Source organism: Podarcis liolepis (genome assembly GCF_965112155.1).
Source record: "Podarcis liolepis genome assembly, chromosome: 7".
Taxonomy (NCBI): Eukaryota; Metazoa; Chordata; class Lepidosauria; order Squamata; family Lacertidae; genus Podarcis; species Podarcis liolepis.
The window spans coordinates 42,606,101-42,621,283 of NC_139561.1; the positions used below are offsets into that span (position 1 = coordinate 42,606,101).

General features: G+C 44.2%; 1 long non-coding RNA gene across 1 annotated transcript; it reads left to right on the top strand.

The window, feature by feature from the left end:
• The first annotated feature begins 5,415 nt into the window (after positions 1–5,415).
• LOC310711714 lies at positions 5,416–8,961 on the top strand. The gene is made up of 3 exons (XR_014528615.1): positions 5,416–5,479; positions 5,596–5,701; positions 8,898–8,961. It is a non-coding gene; the product is annotated as an uncharacterized lncRNA (long non-coding RNA).
• Positions 8,962–15,183: the final 6,222 nt, after the last annotated feature.

Here is a 15,183-nt window from a genome sequence, read left to right on the forward strand (position 1 = left end):
GATTGGATCACTGTGACACGCTCTGTTTATCACGGCCTCTGAAGGGTGTTCAGAAACATCAGCTAGCTCATAACGTTGCAGCAAGGTTCTTAACTGGTACAGAATTTGGGGGACATAAATCTCCACTTTTATACTATCTTCACTGGTTGCCCCTTCATTCCTGAGAACAATCCAAAGTTCTCATTTTTTACCTTTAAAGCCATGAAAGATCTGGCATCTGGATATCTGAAGGACCAGGAGACAGGGCTTTCCCCCCCCAGCCACTGCTCACCAGAACTCAGCTCCAGCACCTCTCAGGTGGGCGCCACTGTCATTCTAAGAGAACAATGGAAAAGTTCATGGTGAGCAATCTGGCTCCTCTTTCTCTAAAAAATAAATAAATCACTTCCTGAATGACATTAATTGACCTATACACAGCGGCGTAGCGTGAGTTGTCAGCACCCGGGGCAACGCAAGTAATTTGCGCCCCCTAACCCGGGGCAAGGCAAGTAATTTGCGCCCCCCCTAACCCCTAACCTGCGAGTTGCCACTGGCGCTGCCGCCGAAACGACGCCGCTTGCCCGGAGGAGGAGGGGGACAGAGAGGCGAGGAAAATGCAACGGCCCAGCAGCTGCAGCAGCAGCGGCGGAGGCGGGGCTGTGAGGAGGGGCTGCCTGGCGCGTCCTCCGCGGCGAGCGCTGAGAGCCGCTGCCTGCCGGGCGCCTTCAGCCCGGACGCGCGCACAGCTCGGCGGTTCCGCGAGACATGCGGCTCCGCTACAGCCTGCGCCCGAGGCTCTTCGGCGACTCCGGAGGCAGCGAGCGCGCCCCCCCCAGATGTTGCGCCCGGTGCGGCCGGCACCCCTGGCACCCCCCACGCTACGCCACTGCCTATACACTTTGATCAGTGGGAGGTGCCTCTTTTTATTTTGAAATGTTATTTCCTCCTGGCACCCTGGTGATGGCTTGATGAGCAGCCACACCTAGCCTGTGTCACTACCTGCAGATAAGTAACTTTGATAGCAGCTGTAAATCTAATTGCTATCTTTTGAGAGTTGTGGTAGTAGTGCACACCAGAGCACTAAGGCGCATGTTGTTCGCAAATATCCGATTTTGGCTGCCTTCACACAGCAGTATACAGTATTTCATTTTCAGGACTTTCCCCTGACTGTTAAGTTCCACATTGTATCTGAGCTTTCACAAGGCATAAAAGGCACATCTGGAACTATAGTGGAATATAATGCAAGTTTCTAGTGCACATGTAGAAAGAAATAGCAAAACATAGATAATACAAATATAGCAACAGTAATAATGGCCCTCCCCCGTTCTGCTGACAGCAATGTGAACACAGAAGCATAAAATACAGAAATATTGTTTGTTGGATTCTAGAATCAAGTACAGCATGAAGTTTGGAGTTCCAGATGCTGCTTCTATATCCACCTGGGATGCACTGAATCCACTTTAACCTACTGTGTGTGCACAGCCTGAGTTGGAAGCAAAAGGGAGAGTAGTTGCACCCATGGCAAAAAGTGTTTCTGCTTTACTCTTGAGCACAGTCATTTATGGCAGCCTTCCCCAACCTGGTGCCCTCCAGATGTTTTGGACTGTGATGGCTGGGGCTGATGGGAGTTGTAGTTCAAAATATCTGGAGGGAACGTTGGTTTGTGGCATTTGTACTCCCAGGGCTGACTCTATAATGAGCCAAGGTGAGGCGGGAACTTCAGTGGCAGAATGGGAGGGGTGGCAGATTTGGATCAGGGTCCTAGCTCACTTCCATTCCTCTTGTCCTGACTGGGCTGATTGACATCTGCAGACTGAGAGCATGGAGGCAGTTCTTTGATGCTCCACCTTATTGTGCGTGGGAGAGATCCTGGCTCAAAGAGATCTGGGCTCGTTTGACATCTCCTGCCCTCCCTCCCAGTTCACGCCTCCTGATGCAGGACCCCTTTCTCCTTTCTCTCTCTTTTCCTTCCCCCAATCCTTGAAGAATGTGGGTGGCCTGAACTGTGGGGGCTTGAAGAAGAGCAGAGTGGGTGGGCAGGGCGGAAATTTATAGTCTATATATCATTGCCGGCTCCATATCCTAGGGCTGTAATGAATGGGTCTCATTGACAAAGCCGAGCCAGCCAAGGTTCTTCCCAGCCAGGCTTCCATGTATGCTGGCATACTCCTGTCTGGTCCTTAATTTGCCTGGCAGGCCATAAACTTTCCGAGTTTAAAAGTGCAGCATGATAACAGGCCACTTTCATGGATATTGAGAGAGGGGGAGCCGTCTAGTCCCCACCACTCTTTTTATAAGGCTCCCTCCTGGGTAGTTTGCTCACCTGCCCCCACCCAGCAGCAGTCTTTAGGGCCAATTTTAACATTTCACGGTCTATAAACTGTGATCCTGTTTGGCCATAGAGCTTGAGTGGGTGGAAAACAGATTAGCCTCCCTCCCTCACAAAAACCCCTAGCATATGGTGGTGCAGGCTGGAAGGAAGCCTCACTTTCAACTGGATGCTTGGAAATAGGTACTTTTTTGCCAGCTAGATTTTTCTTTCTTCTCTTTCTTCTTCCTTCCTTCCTTCCTCCTCCTTTCTTTTCTCAATCCCTCCCTCCCTCTTTTTCCTCTTCTATTCCCCTCTATTCTTCTTTTCCCTTTTTTGTCTTTCTTTTCTCTTTCCTCCCTTTTCTTTCTTTCTCTTTTCCTATCCCCCTTTCTTTCCCCTTCTTCTCTCTCCTTCTCCTTCTTCTTCCTTCCTCTCTAGTAAAAATGCCCCATTATTTACTTCGAGTGGACTATCCCTGACTGAACTCAGTGGGACTCCCTTCAGACAAAGCAGGTATAAGATGTGGCTGCTCTTGCGCAGTGTTGCTGAGTGTGACCCAAGGTGGAAGCAACGTGTGCCTTGCTCTGGCTGACAGCAGTGGTGGCTGCCGTAGCCAGTGAAAGTTGGGTGGGCAGCATGGAGGCTCAGAGGAGGCTGGGGATGGTGCTGTGGCTGGCCCAGTGGCTGAGTGTAGGCCTCACAGCTCCTCTCACACCCAGCCTAGCCCTGCATCCTGCAAACAGCTTCAGTGAGGGCTCATAAGTGACATCATACATGTGGACTTTATAATGCAGGCATTATGCCCAAGTTGTGGTTGATTGGGATACAGGGCTTATTTCCGATTGTTGCCCTGAATTTTGAAGGTTTATTGTGCTCTATAGCTAGGACGCTGGTGGCGCTGTGGGTTAAACCACAGAGCTAGGACTTGCCAATCAGAAGGTCGGCACTTCAAATCCCCGCGACTGGGTGAGCTCCCGTTGCTCGGTCCCTGCTCCTGTCAACCTAGCAGTTTGAAAGCACGTCAAAGTGCAAGTAGATAAATAGGTACCGCTCCAGTGGGAAGGTAAACGGCATTTCCGTGCGCTGCTCTGGTTCGCCAGAAGCGGCTTAGTCATGCTGGCCACATGACCTGGAAGCTGTACACCGGCTCCCTCAGCCAATAAAGCGAGATGAGCGCCACAACCCCAGAATAGGCCACAACTGGACCTAATGGTCAGGGGTCCCTTTACCTTTACCTTTACAGCTAGGAATGGGACAAAGTCATGCTGTTTTTTTGGTGGAATGAGACATGAAAGGGCTGCTTGCTTTTATGATTCACCCCAGGTGGCAAAACATCTTGGGCTGGTCCTGTGTACATCCATAAATCACACCTTCTTGGAAAACATTTTTGAGTACAATGGCATTTGGGTGTTTCAGGGTAATATTGCCTTTACACCTCGAAAATGGCACAGTAAGTCCTTGGCTTACAAATTATTATTATTATTATTCCACCCTTTCTCCCAAAGGAGCCCAGGGCAGCAAACACTCACTTTAAAAAATAAAATAAAATGCTACCACAGGCTCCTTTGGGAGGAATGGCAGGATATAAATGTAATTAATAAGCAATAGTAATGTTTAAAAGCATCCTGCAAACAGTTAAAGCATTCCAAAACAATTGCAATGAAAACATCTCAAAACAGTACAGTTGGAAACATTGTGAAAACAGAGTTAAAAACATTATTTCATCCAGCGAGCTCAGGGTTGCCAGGAACAGTATCCTTCAGTCACCAAATGCCTGGGAAAATAAGGTTTTCAAATTCCTCCGAAAGTTAATAATTACAAAGATGGATGCAATTTACCAGGCAGCAGCTGCCTGAGACATTTCGTAGCCTGAGGCAGAACGTCCCACTGCCACTGCTAGGTGGGGGCATGAGGCTCTGCAAGAGCTTCCCCTCAGGGAAAAGCCCTTGCAAAGACTTGCCACTGGGTGTAGGGTTGGGGGGCAAACTTTGCAGAGTCTCCCCCCACCCCGGCAGTGAGGCTTTGCAACGGCTTTTCCTTAAGGAGAAGCTATTGCAAAGCCTCACCACAGCAATGGGCGTACGCAGGGCGGGGAGAGTTCAGCAAGGGTTTCTCCTTACCTTGCCAAATCTCCCTGCCTGCTTGGCAGCAAAGCTGGGCAGTGGAACGCCTCCCCTCAGAGCTTTGTTGTGGTCCCTCTCTTCCCCTTGCGGCAGGGGAGACTACAGTAGTGTCAAAGCTGGGCAGTGGAACACTGTGCTGCTCTGCCATTACCGCCGCCACCACCTCCCTGACCTGAATTGCTTCTGCTGCCTGAGGCAGCTGCTTCACTCTGCCTTATGGGTGGGCTGGCTCTGTCAACAGGGAAGGCATTACAAACAAGGAACTGCCACTGAAAAGCTCATCATGACGGCACCACCAACAAGGCCTCACCTGCTGATTGTTGGATCCGACATGGTTGATATTGGAGCAAGCACTCTTTGAGGTACTTGGGTACCTGGCCATTAAAGGTTATATATGCTAGTACTACAGTGGTACCTCAGGTTACATATGCTTCAGGTTACAGACTCTGCTAACCCAGAAATATTACCTCGGGTTAAGAACTTTGCTTCAGGATGAGAACAGAAATCATGCAACGGCGGCGCGGCAGCAGCAGGAAGCCCAATTAGCTAAAGTGGTGCTTTAGGTTAAGAACAGTTTCAGGTTAAGAACGGACCTCCAGAATGAATTAAGTTCTTAACCTGAGGTACCACTGTATATGCTAGTACTATATACCAGTACTTGCATTGGGCTCGGTAGATTGCTGGCAACCCTTGCAGTGCTTTCAGGACCAACAACACATAGTCTCATATGGTAGCACCACTTACTCACCTGGCATCCACATTCTGCAGTAGCTGCAGGCTCTGGACTGTTTTCAAGGGCAGCCCCACGTACAGCTCATTACAGTAGTCCAGGTGGGAGGCCACTAGGGCATGGGCAACTGAGCTTAATATCCTGATCCAGGAACAGTTGTAGCTGGTGAACCAGCCTAAGCTGGACATAAGCAGAGAAGACACTTCAGTGACAAGCTGAAATCCAGGAGTCCTCCCAGGTTACAAACATGTTCTTCCCCCCCTTTTTTTGTCAGATACCATTATTACATTTTAACAAGTCAGTGGACAAAGGAATGCTACAGATTAAGAATGACAGGTAAGTTGTGTCAGCACAAACATGAAAGCACAAAAAGGAACAAAGACTTTAACTTCATGACCAGGAACCAGGCGTTTTATATTACATATTCACAGTTTCAAATTTCCCCTGAACAGAGAGGAATGAGGATGCGGTGGAGTGAGAGATTTGTTGACGTAACTAGTAAAGGGGAACACAATCATGTCAGACCTGTTTGACAGCTCCTTTTACTACCCTATGATGGTAAGTAAGGTTGCTCAGAGAGAGCGAGGTGGTCCCATACTGAAGTCCACCACCACCCCTCTTTAGAAGGTCCTTCAGAGGTTTTCCAACGAGCAGCTATCTCTAGATGTGTCTTCAAGGAGAGGAAGTCTTTGTGATGCAGAAAAGGCTTGTCTTCACTTTCAGAGGCTTGCAATGCCACTGCACTGTCAAAGAGGCTGGTTTTTTGGGTGGTTATGTCAGAGGCCAAGGTGAACACCCAGGAAAACATCTTCACCATCATCATTTATTTGTATGCTGCCTTTCCACAGTAACCTAGGCTCAAGGCAGCTAACAACATGAAAAAGAAAATGCATAATTGAATGAAAATATAACAAAAATTAGACAATAGGTTAATGAGAGCATCTCATTAAGAAATATTTGGTAAAGTTAAACAAACCCGTTATAATTCAACAGGCTATATAACAACAAAAATATAGCAACAAAACACAAAAACATAAACAGGAAAACAGCAAAAATAATGTGCTAACAAAATTAAGTCCTGACCCCACACTAAGCACCAGCCCACTCTGAATGAAACCTGTGAATTAAAGCACATTCCAACCACATGTAGAAAAGGATTCATGACTTCCACACACCCTCCAAAACTGTGGGGAAGCCGTGCTTAGCATATTTGAAAGCAGAACCAGAGCCCAGTGCAAGCGCAGGAGCACCTTTAAGGATGCTTCCTGAATTTTAGAAAAGACTGTTTTCAGTGGAGGATGAGACCAGATCTTCTTCCATACCTCATCATCAAATCCAGTCTCCCACCCCTGCCAGTTTCAGACTACTACTGTCCCCCATCCTGTAACCAGTGGCAAATAAGAGAAGCCACACCTTTCAAGGAAGGAATAGATTGATTGCAAAAATGTTTGTTCGATGTCAAAGACTGCATACCTGTTTTTAGTTTTTGTTTTATTATGTCTGTCAATTTGGTTAAAAAGTGAAGAGCGAAGTAAAAAAAGAATGGGAGTGCCTAAACGAATTCCTCAAAAGTCAAGGTTTGAGGACAGAAATCTGGCTGAGTCTGGAATAACCTTGTGAAGTGAAAGGATAAGAAAGAGGGATTTATATCTAGATGTTAGGATAGAGATGATAAGGAAAACAGGAAAAAAGGAAGACACAATGAGAGATAAAGGAGGTGCTGTGGGATCGGTGGAAGTCAATGTCTTGTTGTTGTTGCTTTAGTGTTTATAGTATTAACTTGTAAGATATGGATTTGTGTTTTTTGTTTTTAGTTGTTGCTTTCTTTAGTTTTTGAATGTTGGTTTTTGTGTGTTGTGTATTGTTATTTTTCTATATTTTTCGTGTTGTTGTTGTGTGGAAAATACTAATAATTAAAAAAAAAAAAAAAGACTGCGTACCAAATCACCTCTGTGTGCAACCTGGGCTGCCATTGCTTTTATTTGCACAATCTGAAACCATTTTACCTTTAAACCTTGCCATATAGTTTAGAGCAAGTGCTTTGAATGCCTCTATAAAAAAAGTTCCAAAGTCAGAGTAACCCCTCCCCTAGTCCTCCCATCCCTGGAACTGCTTCTGTTTATCAGGATGACAAAACTCTTTATGATCCAGGAATGGAGCAAAGAGGGAATGTTCCTTCCTGATGGCCATTTTTTTCCAAATTTGTAGAGAGTCACGCACAGGAAGGAGTTAGAAATCTTGTGAATCATTGTCTATGAGGGATTTAGAAATGGCAGGAATTTAATTGTGGGTATAGGAGGCAGTGTTTCAAGCTGAACCCAAGAAAGGCTCATGGAATCCTTAATAAAAGGTACTAATCACTTCAGCTGAAAAGCAATACCTTAGACTGGGAGAAATTTTGGTAGAACTGACATCTTCACAGCCATGATGCAGCCCAGCATTGGTCTAAGGAGCTCCTTTTGCTATAAAGCTGGCAATGGTTTTGCCTTTGAAGTTAACCTGCGCATTTGGGCAGACACTTCCCCCCAAATGATGGAACCCTCTATAACCCACAGCAAAATCTGAGTGAGTGGAAATTCATTAAATCTCTGAGGTGGGAAGCTTTAAAGTCTATGAACCTGCTCCTTCAGAGGAAGGGCTGCCCCTCCCAGATCAGATCACGCACCCAATTCTCAGACCTGGGAACCACCCACCCATGACACTTTTTCTTAACATGACTCAGCGTCAGTTTATTGGCCTTCATCCAGTCCATCACTACTTCCAGGCACCTGTGCAGCACCTTCACTGCCTCTCCTGATTGTGACAGGGTGGGGAGAGAGAGAAAGCGCTTGTGTGTCATCAGCATACAGAAGACACCGTCCTCCAAATCGCTGGATGACAGCTCCCAAGGGTAATCCTCCCACCTCCTTGCTGTCACTCCAGAAGAACACAATGGCCAACTGTGTCAAAAGCCTCTAAGAGGTCAAGGAGAACCAACAGGGTCACAGTCTCCCAGTTTCTCGCCTGATAAAGGGTGACTAAGGCTGTTTAAGTGCCCAAACAGGGCCTGAAACCAGAATGGAATGGATCTAGATACCGCTAATCTGTTTTTTCCAAGTATACCTGCAGCTGGCAGGCCAGCACCCTCTTGATCATGTTGCCCAGGGAGGAAATATTAGAGAGTGGATGGTCATTTTTTGAAAACTCTGGATTCAGGCAGGAGATCTTCATAATGAGGCATTGGCCCATCCAGTCAATCCCTTCAGCTATAATGAGCAGGGATCAAGAGACGGTGGATTCAGCCTCATTGCTGCATCCTGTCTAAATCCTCAGTCTGTAAAAACAGAAACCAATTCCATGAGCTGTGATTCAGTGGTGCTCCAGGGGCCTCCAACAAGCCCAAACCAATTGTGGCATCGAAAACAGTATTAATGTCACACATATTACCTCAGGCTTTCCTGTTTGCTTGCAGCAGGAGTCTTATTATTCAACATATTTTCTCTCTCTCCCCCCCCCCCCCCGCAAATAAGATAAAAGGTTTTATTCTTTTGTTTTCTTCATGGCTGCAAACATACAATTTTAATCACACACCTAAACAAAGTAGAGGGTTGTTGTTGTTGTTTTGGCCTGTTTTTGCTTTAAAATATTATCAGTGAAATATGCTGGAAGAAGAACAAAGGAAGGGACAGTTCAATTACACTAAAATATTAAAATGTAAACATTCACATTTTATTTTATTTATTATTGCATTTATATTTCAACTTTTCTCCAACAGCTCAAGGCAGTGGGGTATATGGTTACCCCCCTCCACTCTTTATCCCCAAAACAACCCTGTGAGGTAAGTTAGACTCAGAGACACTGGCCTAAAATGCCATAAAATAAAATAAAATCTTGTTTCCTATGACCTGGTTAAGAAATGGGAGACCTGTGGTCCTCAAGACATTGCTAGGCTCCTGTTCCCACCATCTCTGGTCACTGGCTATGTTGGCTGATGCTGATGGGAACTGGAGTCCAACAGAGAATCTGGAGAGCCACAAGTTCCTCATCCCAGTCTTGGTCCAACACTCTGGCAAGAGATAAAAGGAACTGGAACTTCTACAACCATCTAAAAACAATTATAATACAGCCACAGACTGGGAAAGAACTCTGCTCAAAAAGCTTGCTGAAAAAGGAAGATCTTCTGCGGGAGTCGAAAAGGCAACAGACAATGGGCAGTCAAATATTTAATGGGAGGCAGCAGTGGGCCTACATTTTGGGGACCTTGAAGCTGGAACTGTTATGGGGGCTCCTTTGCAACCAGGAACGAAGTCTGTGTAACTACTGTTAGCCTCTTCAATTGAGTTGTTTAAAATAACCTTTACAACATCTGGGCTACTGACTCTCAAATTTTGGGATTGTTGAAAGATATATAACAAAAATTAATCAATTTGAGCCATGTGACTCAAATTGGGTCTACTAAATTCCTTTTTTTAAAGCAACATGGACTTAGGTAGTTTCTGAGGTCCCTCTTGGTTTAGGGGCCCTGAAGATTAAGTTTCATTACTTCCATAGTAAGTAAAAGGAAAGGAAAGGACCCCTGGACAGTTAAATCCAGTCAAAGGCGACTATGGGATATGGCGCTCATCTCATTTCAGGCCGAGGGAGCTGGCATTTGTCCACAGACAGCTTTCCAGGTCATGTGGCCAGCATGACTAAACCACTACTGGCACAATGGGACACCATGACGAGTGCCAGAGAGCACAGAAACACTGTTTACCTTCCTGCCACAGCGGTACCTATTTATCTACTCACACTGATATGCTTTCAAACTGCTAGGTTGGCAGAAGCTGGGACCAAGCAATAAGAGCTCACCACTGGAGCGTGGATTTGAACCGCCGAGCTTCTGATCAGCAGGCCCAAGAGGCTCAGTGATTTAGAACTCAGCGCCACCCACTCCCTTCCATAGTATAGATCTGCCTTGATGGGAGGAAGTTCTGAAACCCACCTTCTAGATAAGGTGGGAACAGCTGTCAAACCGTGTTTACCATACCTATCTCATTAAGTTGGCACAGACAGATGCCATGGTCCATGGTATCAAAAGCTGCTGAGAGACTGAGAAAGAACTCTCCCTGTCTTTCTCCCAATAAATGGAGAAGGTGATTCAGATTCATAGTCAGGCCTGAACCCAGACTGATTATGGGTGAGATTGTGTGAAGCTAGTAATATGACAAGTTGACTATTTTCCCCCATTCTCATAGCATCACTATATCAGTGAAAAAGGCAGCAGGAAACAGAAAGGCCACTTCATGCCTTTAAATTATGATGTGGCTTTTTCTTGTAGATTGTGGGCATAATTATCAGAATTGCCTCCACCTCCACTTCCGCTTCTCTGACCTGCATTTCTACAACCACAAGCCTTAAATTTGTGCACACTTTGCAAACTGTTCCTTCTGAAAATGGAGTTCACGACTCTCTTGTGGTCTTCAATTTCACATTGAGGGGAAACAGACCCGGGGTGTGTGGGTGTGCATAGGTGAAGTGCTACGTGCAGCAGTTTTGCTTGTTTGCTTTTAAATGTATTATATACTTTTGGCCCTTACTTGGACTTGGACTTTTTACAAGCTCCCCCCACCCAAGGAATTTGATATATAGCAGTCAATCATGCAAACTCTGTGGTACAGCATATAATGCATATTATGTGTTTGTGTGCATGTTTGCACAACACTTGGCAGTTAAATACCCAATCCAACAATGTCATTTTCATGGAAATAGATCAAGGCACCGACTGGGAGTGAAAGTTGCTCACTGGGGCAAGATGGTCTGAGCATATTACACAGATCCTGTCCTGACTGCACTGGCTGCCAATTAGCTTCTGGGTCCAATTCCAAGTGCTGGTTTGGACCTATAAAGCCTTAAACGGCTCAGGACCATGATACCTCAAGGACTGCCTCTCCCCATAAGAACCAACCCAGATTCTGCATTTATCATCTGAGGCCTTTCTTCATGTGCCCCCTCCATGAGAGGTCCGGAGGGTGGCAACTCAGGAAAGGGCCTTTTCTGCAGTGGCTCCCCATTTGTGGAATGCTCTCCCCAGGGAGGTTCGCCTGGCATCTTCATTATACATCTTTAAGTGCCGGGAAAAAGCTTTCCTCTTCAACCAGGCCTTTGGCTGATTATGTCCTTTGTTTTCTTTGTTTTTGCTTTTATTATGTGCTACGTGGCTTTATTCTGCATTTTTACGATGTGAACTGCCTGAGGATCTTCGGATGAAGGGCTGTATACAAATTTTAATAATAAAATAAAAGTATAAAGAAGGAATCAAGCAAACCAATACACATGCTTCGTTCCAGAAGGGACACACATGGAAACACAGAATGCGAGTCATCTAGCTCAGATCTGTTAACATAGACGGCCAGCAGTTCTGCGGGGTTTCAGGCAAGGGGTCTTATTATACCCTACCTGGATATACCAAGGAAGGAAAAGTGAACTTTCTGGATGCAAGGCAGGTGTCCTCTCTAGCGCTCAGCTACGCCCTTCCTCAAGAAACATAGGGAGGTCAGTCTTCCTATACTGAGTCAGAGCATTGGTCCATCTGTATGCCAAGCAATGCTTTACCATGGAGGTGCAGCCCTTTCCAAAAGGGCAATCATTGCCTTTCCTGCTGGGTTGTTGTTGTTGTCCTGCTTTTGTTAAACTACAGTGCAAGAGTGCTCCTCCAGATGTCAAGGATGCATTAACGCTGGGGAAGCATTACAGTACAACTAATAAAGCAGAATGATGTCTTGACTGTGACTCCTATCAAATGTAACTGATCTGTAGAAAAGACTTTACAACCTGAAAATGACAATGCACATACTTTTTAAAAATCTTTAATAAAAAATAGTTTTTTAAAAAAGAGTGGCGTATTGATCTTCAACTATGCATCCATCATAATGTACCACTGTTGAATCGACAGCATGTTGTAGGAATACACCTGCAAAAACCCACCTGTTTGGAGGGGACTGTGGTCTAACCACTGAGTAAGCTTTGCACAAGTAAATCACGATGAACCCTGAACAAAAATGTCATAAAGACAATTCAAGATAAAGACAAATTTTTGGCAAGATACCAGGAGGACTTACAGAAGGGGACTGTGGACGCACTTGCAGAACAGAGGAGAGCACTGGATATCCTGAATCTCTCGTTTGGACAAAAACCACCACCATCAGAAGAAGAGCAACAACTTGGAGCTGTTGGAGGAGCCTTAGGAAAATAACAAGATGGCTCTGCAATTCCTTAGTTGGAATTGTAATGGGCTCAATGGGCCTTTGAAGAGAAGACAAGTATTTCATATATTGAATAGAGAACAATTGGACTTGATATGCTTACAAGAAACTCACATAACCAGAGCCCACAGGAGATTACTTTCAAACAAAAGGCTAGGACAAGAATTTATTTCATCAGACAAAGTTAAGAAGAGAGGAGTTGTAATATATGTGAAGGAGAAATGGGCTCCAAAAATGATATTTAAAGATGAACAAGGGAGATATCTGGCTGTGGAGATACAAGCACAAGGAGAAAAATTCTTAGTTGTTGGAATTTATGCACCAAATGAAGGCAAATCCGACTTCTTTAAGAGACTTCATGAAACTTTGATGGACTATCTGGATTACAATATGATAATTATGGGAGACATGAATGGCGTGGTCTCCACCAATATGGATAAGGCACAAAGACTTACAGTCACCAAAGAAGGGAGACTCCCTAAGACTTTTTTCGAAATGACTGAAAACATGGACTTGATAGATATTTGGAGAACAAGGATCCCTCTGGAGAGAGAGGGAACCTTTTTCTCCCAAGCAATGATGACCTGGACCAGAATCGATCAAATCTGGGTTACTAGTGGAATGGCTCCAAAGATTAAGAAAGTGGAAATCTGCCCAAAAACTTGCTCCGACCATAACGCCGTGAAGATGGAGATGAAACTCACAACAACTGGTCAATTTAGATGGAGAATGAATGACACCCTCTTTCGAGATAAGGAGATTCTCACGAAGGCCCAAAAGACCCTAAAAGACTATTTTGAAATAAATTTGAGGACCGACGTGGAGAAAAGAGTGATCTGGGACGCAAGTAAAGCGGTGATGAGAGGATTTTTGATTCAACAAAACTCAATAAAGAGGAAAAAACAAAATGAGAAAAAAGAGAAGATTCTGGAAATGATAAAGGAAGGAGAGAGGAAATTAAGAACAAAACCAAAGTCTCAGGACATTTTAAGAGAGATCAAATTATATCAAACACAATATATGGAATTGATGAACCAAGAGATTGAATGGAAGATAAGGCAAATGAAGCAAAAGACTTTTGAATCAGCAAATAAATGTGGCAAACTTTTGGCATGGCAACTGAAGAAAAGGCAGAAACTAAATACAGTTACAAGCCTAGAGGTGGATGGAAAGAACATATCCAAACCCAATGAAATCAGAAATTGCTTTTTAAGTTATTTTAAAAAACTCTACACCCAAGGCCCGCAAAATGAAGAAGATATAGACAAATTCCTCGGAAAATATGGACTACAAAACATCTCTCATCAAAGTAAGATGGATTTGAACCAGAGAATCTCAGAACAAGAGGTAGAGGCTGCCATTCAGAATATGCAACTGGGCAAATCTCCGGGACCAGATGGACTGACTTCCAGATACTACAAATCGCTGAAGGAATGGTTGACTCAACCACTAAGAGAAGTTTGTAATGAGATCCTTGAGGGAAAAAAGGCACCTGAATCGTGGAAAGAGGCATATATTTCACTCATACCAAAGTCAGAGACTGAAAAGACCCAACTCAAGAACTACCGCCCAATATCTCTGCTTAATGTGGATTACAAAATTTTTGCAGACATTTTGGCAAAAAGATTCAAAAGAGTCTTGATGGAGAAGATTCATAAAGACCAAGCAGGCTTTCTCCCTAAAAGACATCTAGCAGACAATGTAAGGAATGTAATAGATATTTTGGAAAAGCTAGAGGTGAATATAAACACTAAAGCAGTATTGATCTTTGTGGATGCGGAGAAAGCCTTTGACAATATTTCTTGGAGTTTTATGAGGAAGAATCTTCATGGGATGGGGGTAGGTCAGGGTTTTGAGAATGGTATGGCTGCAATATATTCTGAACAAAAAGCCAAACTGATTGTAAACAATGTTGTGACTGAGGAACTTAAGATAGAAAAAGGAACACGACAGGGGTGCCCGATTTCCCCATTACTTTTTATTTCAGTTCTGGAGGTGTTGCTGAATATGATAAGAAATGACCAGCAGGTCAAAGGTGTGCAGGTCGGAGCTAAACATTATAAGTTAAGAGCGTTCGCAGATGACCTAGTATTGACTTTGCAAGAGCCAAACACTAGTACGAAAAAGGTTTTAGAAATAATACAACAGTTTGGCCAGGTAGCTGGATTTAAGTTGAACAAGCAAAAAACCAAAGTTTTAGGGAAAAACCTAACAGATATGGAAAAGGAGAAATTTCAAGAGGAAACAGGTTTGACTGTGGTCAAGAAGGTCAAATACCTAGGGGTTTACTTAACATCTAAGAATCAGAATTTGTATAAGGACAACTATGAAAAATGTTGGTCAGAAATTAAAAAAGATTTAGAAATATGGTCAAATTTGAAACTGTCAATGTTAGGCCGAATTGCAGTAATTAAAATGAATGTATTGCCTAGAATGTTATTTTTGTTTCAGACCTTGCAGATTATTGATAAGATGGAATGTTTTAAGAGGTGGCACAAAGATATTTCGAAATTTGTCTGGCAGGGCAAAAAGCCCCGAATTAAATTTAAAATATTGACAGATGTTAAAGAAAGAGGGGGTTTTGCCCTGCCGGACCTAAAATTGTACTATGAGGCAGCAGCTTTTTGCTGGCTCAAAGAATGGATGCTCCTCGAGAACACGGACATCTTGGATCTGGAAGGTTTCAATAACGCTTTTGGTTGGCATGCATATCTTTGGTATGATAAAGTCAACAGTGCCTTTAAAAATCACATTGTCAGAAAAGCATTGTTTAATGTTTGGATAAGATATAAAGATCTATTGGAAAACAAAACCCCT